Source organism: Gekko japonicus, unplaced genomic scaffold (genome assembly GCF_001447785.1).
Source record: "Gekko japonicus isolate JY-2015 unplaced genomic scaffold, Gekko_japonicus_V1.1 scaffold552, whole genome shotgun sequence".
NCBI lineage: Eukaryota > Metazoa > Chordata > Lepidosauria > Squamata > Gekkonidae > Gekko > Gekko japonicus.
In genome coordinates this window covers 144,840-151,988 of record NW_015167552.1, presented here as the reverse complement: position 1 = coordinate 151,988, position 7,149 = coordinate 144,840, and positions in this window count along the sequence as shown.

The window sequence follows — 7,149 nt, the reverse complement described above, 5'->3', positions numbered from 1 at the left end:
GCAGTTCCATGAAACAAGTATTACTGCCTCAACAATTAAAAAGAAAAGTTATTTAAAACACACATTTACATGTATTACTGCTGTTCACCTGTCCTCCCTTTTGTCTAGCTTTGTACTGAACGTAACCAAATGGCCGCCTGGGTTTGAACTCAAGTAGGAATTTCGATTTCTGTATTAGAATCCAGAGCCATTTATCAGAAAAGCCTGGAGACCCATTACTTCTTTTCCTGGCTGGCAGAAAGAATTTCATTTCAAAACAAAACAAAACATGCTGCCTTGCCTGAGTACAGGTGGGGTTTAAAAAATATGGCATGCAAAGGAGATTTTTTTTGGGGGGGGAGTGGGATGTTACACAAATCACTTTCTGGTTCTGCCAAGATCGTGTAGGTGCAGCATGGTATAATTTTTTTGGGGGGGGGAAGAGGGGTAATTTACAAGGACCTTCAGCAGTGCATTAGCACTACTCTTACAGCCGAGAAGTGTGCACGCGCACAAAAGCTGATACCCAGAATTAAACTTTGTTGGTCTTAAAGGTGCCACTGGACTCAAATTTTGTTCTATTGCTTCTAAGGTTGCCAAGTACTTACCGCAATCCGGCGGGGGACACATGCTCCCCGGCCGGAACATTTCTCCTTGTAACGCACCATGCCGTCGCCAGGAAATGACACTGGGCGACACTCTGGCAATGGGGCTGAAAACTCGATGGTATCATCGAGTTTCTGGCCCCACTGCCAGAGCGTCGCCCGGCGTCACTTCCTGGCGACGGCATGGTGCGGCACGTCTGTTGTCCCCGCAGGAATGATCTTGCGAAGACGTCTTCATCCCCCGCCAAATCACAGTAAGTACTTGGGAAGCCTGATTGCTTCAGACCAACACGGCTGCCCACCTGAATCTATGTTCTCTCATGTTAGACTAGGGGGAGGCCTGAGCCAATGAAAAGCCATTTAGAGAACTGGAGAGACCTCAGCTTTTGACTGTCTGGGCCCCCTCATTTCTGGGAGATCAGCCAGGACTTATATTGTTTCGTGCCTGTGATTTTTGTCCTATGAATTAGGGTTGCCAAGTCGTTCTGACTCACCAGCGGGGGAGTGTTGCTTCGGTCCGGGAGCTGCTGTGGGATGCGTGCGCCGCCAGAACGTCACAGGAAGTGACGCACGACGTAGAGCACATTGGGGGCGTGGCCCTAATCATTGGAGGGAAAACCATAGAGTTTTCCCTCCAACTATTGGGGCCACGCCCCCAACATGCTCTACGTGGTTGCATCACTTCCTGTGACGCACCCATGCTGCGCTTCGTGGGGCGGGGTTCCCCCCAGGGCCCAATTCCGCGGCGGAGGCGGAAATTGGGCCTCCAAAATGGGGGTTTACCCGCCCCCCACCCCCACTTGGCAGCCCTAGTATGAATGGAAAATTTCACTCGCCTCTTTTCAGGCCTACTTTTAGAGAAAATGGCTTTCGAGAAAATGGCTTTTCATTAGTTCAGGCCTCCCTAGTCTCAGTTGCCGTGAGGACTTTTGACTAGACATGCATGTGGAGTCCTGTACTCTGAATATTATTCCCAGGGGAACACAGGCCCAATTCAGACTGTGATTGCAGCAAACAGGGAGGGGGGCTTAAGCCCTTTCCCCCGTACTGTTTTCCCAACCTGAAACAGCCCGGGGGAAGACAGTATCTCCCCATTTGGCCAACGTATCAAGTGCCAATGGCTAAATGTTGGTTTTCCTCCACGGGGCAAGAATTAGCTCCCTAATCAGCTCCCTGCTCAGGATGAGAAATCAGCCCAGAGTCCCCTCTTCCTATGTGCCATGGTCCCAGTCTGAATTGGGCTTGCCCTCACCTGGGAATTGCATGCCAAGCACAGAACTCTCCAAAGACGTCAGACCCAAGGGTTTCATAACATGTGGATCGGCCCACCAAATGACTAGAGCTGACCCCATGCTCTTGGCCCGTCAGAGCATCCGAGCTGGATGCTGAGCTGCCCCGAAGGACTGAAATGATTGCCGGTCCTTTCTTGTAAACATTTCTCTTGAGAGAATTTGGGATTTTTTTTTGGGGGGGGGTAGCATGCCAGTGATGACCATCATCTGAAAATGGTGACCAGCTTTTTGGTGTTGTTTTTTTTTTTTGAGAGCCCCACTGGGTGTAAACACCAGTAAAAATCACTTACCTCCAAGAGTAAATGAGTTTAGGACTGGCGTGGAAGTCCAGCGGAAGTGTGATCTGTATCAATCTCTGATGTGTCTGTATGTAAGCTATGAAGGGGAGTGCACTGGAAGCAGTCCTGTACGGAGGACGCGAGCAAAGGGACGCCCAGACTAAGTGACTGTGCTTGCCATTAAAAAAAAAGTTTATGTACTTTGTTTTAAAAAATGCACTCTTAGTCGAAAGCTTTTGGAAATAAACTTTATTTTCCTTAAATAAGAAAAAAGAAAGAGATTTGTGATTGCTCGGAGTAAACGATGCCTATGGCTTCAGCGGCGCACTCAGCGGAGAGAGGTTTCACCTGGGAAGCGTGTTCTCCAACGGCCACCTTTGTTCCCTTATTTTCAATATCTGTATCCCCTTTCCAATGGACTGTCTCAGTACGATCATCTAGCTTTATTCACCCTGGAGGTTCAACAGCAATCTGTATTTGGAAGAGGTTTTTGCACACGGATTGTTCATAGTAGAAATGTATAAGCTGACAGTGGTGGGCGGGAAGTGCCATCAAGTTGCAGCTGGTTTATGGAGACCCTGTAAGGGTTTTCAAGGAAAGAAACATTTAGAGGCGGTTTGAAACTGCCTGCCTCTGTGCCGGGAGCCTCAACCCCTGAGGATCTATTGCCCAACAGAGCAGACAATTATTTATTATTATTTATTTATTAATTTCGATTTATATCCCGCCTTGCCTGCACAGGCAGGCTTAAGATGGCGTACAATGGATTTAAATACAATAAAACATAAATACATAAATGCAATATTATAACATTTCATATAAAATTCCATATTATAAAATTTTATATATAGCCAATACTTGGCTAGGTAGATTGATCGCTTCATACATAGTTCATGTACGGTTGCTTCACCTTCCTCCTGGACTGGGGACTGTCATGAGGAATGACTTGTTAACAGCGTGGCCTGGAGTCACACTGCAGCAGTTTCCATGCAATGATGATAAACCGTGAATTTGGTCTAAAAGACACCAGGCGCTCCCTGTATCCTTCTACTCTACCTAGTAGAGTATTGGTGCAGGGAATCACCTTTCAGTACAGGAGCGGGATGTACAAGCAAGGCAACCCTCATGGTTTGTGGTGAAGCTGAAGAACATGTTTTAGAGTCATCCTAGGACCTTTTCAGACACTCGTGTACGATGCTCCCTCTAAGCTGTGGAGTCTTGTGAGCAAAAATTCTACTTTGTGAGCTACTGGCATTAAAGTTGTGAGCGAGCGATTTGGCTGCTGCATAAATTAGTTTGCTCTGGAGCCATCCTTCCTGAGCTAAGACAAAAATGTGTGAGCCGGAGGCTAAAAAACTGTGAGCTAGCTCACACGAACTCAGCTTAGAGGGAACATTGCTTTATGTATATTGGGGGCCTACCAATTGCACATATCAGAGCGCATGCTAACCATGATTCTTCTGATACCATTTTGTCTGAAATTAGCACCCATGCATATTGCCTGACTGAGTATACACCGCACTTAATAGGGTTAGGTGCAGCATGCACTGAATCAGAAAATATACCGTGTGACTATTTTAGGCAAAACAGTGACCATGGGTACCAGGAGCATCATGGGTAGTGCATGCTCCCAGTATGCATGGTTGGATATCCCCATACATATTGCTTGAAACAGGCAATAGAGAAACAGAATAATAGATTTGTAGAAATGGGTTCAGTGCTATCCCATGCTGAAAAGGAATCGCCTTTCCTAACTGAAACAGAGTCTGAGTCCCATGGCACCTTTAAGACTGACACCTGCGTGCACACAAAAGCTTATTCCCAGAATTAAATTTTGTTGGACTTAAAGGTGCCACCGGACTCAGACTTTGTTCTATTGCTTCAGACAAAAACGGCTACCCACCTGCATCAATTTTCCAAATTAAAACAAACCAACAAATAGGCTAACTGTGAAAAAATGCCACAATTGAAACTGCCACTGCTATTTGGAGTGAATTTCTCCTAATTTGGAGCAGTCGATATGTTCTTGCATAGATGTTGGGTCTTGAGTAAGGTTGGAAGTAGGCTAGAAGCAAGGAAAAGAGCTCTCAGATAATTAGCTTTTTGTAACTTACTGCTTCACATTTGGGGTGTGTGTAGGGTTGCCATTGCCAGTCTACCTGGAGGTAGCGGAAGATCTCCCACCACTTCCCTTGCCACTGTTTGAATGAATAGCTGGAATAGGGTTGCCAGGTCCTGTTTGCCTGCTGGCGGGGGGAATGGAGGAGTAGTTCTGGGAATGGGAAGTGACGTCACCCCCCCACCCAACAGTGATTGAGCATGCAATGTGCCTGCGTCACCTTGAAGTGACATCGGGGGCAACGCTCTGGATTGTGGGCAAAACTCTATGGTAAATCGGCATCAAACCATAGAGTTTTGCCCAAAATCTAGAACGTCACCCCCACCACTGTCAACGTAACTTCTTGGTGATGCAGGCACATCCCGTGAGACATTGCTGTTTGGGGGGATTCCCTCCCACTGGGCAAGCAAATGGCAACCCTAAGCTGGAAGAAAATGGGAGGTGAGGTCAATCAGCATTGCAATGTCACTTCCAGGTGGAATCTGGAAGTGATGTCACACACCAATTGACTCTTCCACTTCCTGTGTCCCACCCCCCCAAAATCTCCTGCTGGTTGAGGGACAGAAGTCTGTCAACCCTAAGTGTATGGGTGTAGTGTTACATAAAGAATAATATGTTGATGCCCTGACCTGGATAGCCCAGGCAAGCCCGATCTCGTCAGATCGCAGAAGCTAAGCGGGGTCAACTCTGGAAGGTACTTGGAAGGGAGACCTCCTTGAAATACCAGAGGCGGGAGGTGGGGGCAGGCTTTATTCAGCCACCTCTCTGAATATCCTCCATGCCCCCAGTAGGGGTCAGTCACCAAAGGTCACCATGACTTCCAGGTGCACACATACCCTCCTAAAGAGAATAATATGTTTATTATCTCTGGTATTCACATTTGGCTCAAATTCAGAATTTGCTACGAATGCACCTCCAGAAATTGTCTTAAGAACTGTGGCTAAAACTTATGGAGTATCTCTGCCCATAGACTGAATTCAGGATAACCACCCTGATTACCACCCAAATTTGACTTCAGGAATATGCATTTCTCTAGTGCTTAAGAATGCTAAAAGCATATTTCTTAATCATGACAACTTCCCTGGATGTGATTATCTCCACACTGCAGGTGAGAAGTTGAGGCTGGGAGAGGGCTTCTTGCCCCAGGCTTCTCAAGGCAAAAAATAAGATTTGGACTGAAGATTTATGGAAATGTTCTACAGTGCTTTAGTGCTGCCCCTTACATCACCATTGCACATAGGAAACTAATACTCCAAATACGGTAATGTCACAGAAGCAGATTCTCTTCACTCTCCTCCCCCCCCCCCCACCCCCAAAAATCTGGCAGCCCTACCAGGTAGCTTTTTCCCAATGGAAGGCAGCCCTATGGGGCTTAAATGTACTCCTGCAGCCGTGGGCTGAAGCTTTAGAGTTCCAATTATCAAGATCAAGAGCTCAAGGGTATAAATCTGAGGGTCTTGTTATAAGGACGGGAAATAATTGAATTGCATTAGCTATGCGCTCGCAACATTCGTCGGCATACGTAAATATTTGAGCTGCTGCTATGTTTGGCATAGACAAACAAAGAGAAAAGGAACATGTCCTGGATATTACTTTTCCATTGAATCATGCGTGCCATGACAGCATCGCAAAGGTAAGGGCTCCCAGTTTGGCTTCCAGAGCTAACTTGTGGGCTCCGTCCCAGATGATGCTTTCAGCTCCTGATTTAGACTCTCTCCAGGGTATAAGAAAGTTGCGTTCATCTATTATGAAACCTCCATGTATCCAATCACATTTTTCTTGACTGAGGCAAGACAAAAACCCGCGAGACCTCTGGAGCAGGCATTGTGTAAGGTAAGTCTGCCTGAAGGCTGCTCTTCAGCCAGCTTGATGCTATGAACAATGATGCGGTATAAAGGTTTTAAATGGAGGAGATGTCTCTATCGAGTACATTTTTATCCTGCCCTCTCTTCAAGGAGCACAAAGCAGCCGGTGTGGTTCTTCCCTCCCCATGTTATCCTCATAACAGCCCATGTGGCAGGCTAGGCCGAGAGGGAGGGGCTGATTCAAAACTATCCCAGCAAGCTTTATGGCAGTGTGGAGACCTGAACCCAGATCTCCCAGAGCCTACTCCCAACCAACATACCGGATGGCAACTCTGGACTAGGAAATGCCTGGGGATTTAGGGGGTGGAGACTGGGGAGGGTGGGGTTTGGGGAGGGGAGGGGCCTCAGCAGGGTACAGTGCCATAGAATCCGCTCTCCAAAGCAGCCATTTTCTCCAGGGGAACTCATCCCTGTAGTCTAGGGACCAAATATAAAAGTGGAAGATCTCCAGGACTCACCTGGAGGCTGGCAACTCTACCCTTAAACAAAGAAGAAGCATTGTTTTTTGTACTCCGCTTTTCTCTGCCCGAGTCTCAAAGCAGCTTACGATCACCTTCCCTTCCTCTCCCTGCAACAGACACCTTGTGAGGTAGGTGGGGCCGAGAGGGTTCTGAGAGAAATGATTGGCCGAAGGTCGCCCAGCAGGTGTCATGTGGAGGAGTGGGGAATCAAACCTGGCTCTCCAGATTAGGGTTTGGGGCTCTTAACCACTCCACCACACCAGCTGTCTCTTAAACGATCCTTCTTGTGCACTGCCTATTGTTTGTATACCCTTTCCTCCAGTTTTTGCTCGTCATGAAAAAAAGACACCCCACACCCCAAAAAGACAGAAAGGTCTGGAAATATTACAGACATGATCTCCTATGATATTTCCTGGATGTAGTCATGGGTGTCTTTGCTAAAAATATAATACATGTAAAGTAAAAAGGAGGGGCATGCTTTATGCGAGAACTGCTTGTTTAGACAAGAAAATGCCCCAGGGCAAGTTTTGCTGAAAAATGGCTGCTGGAA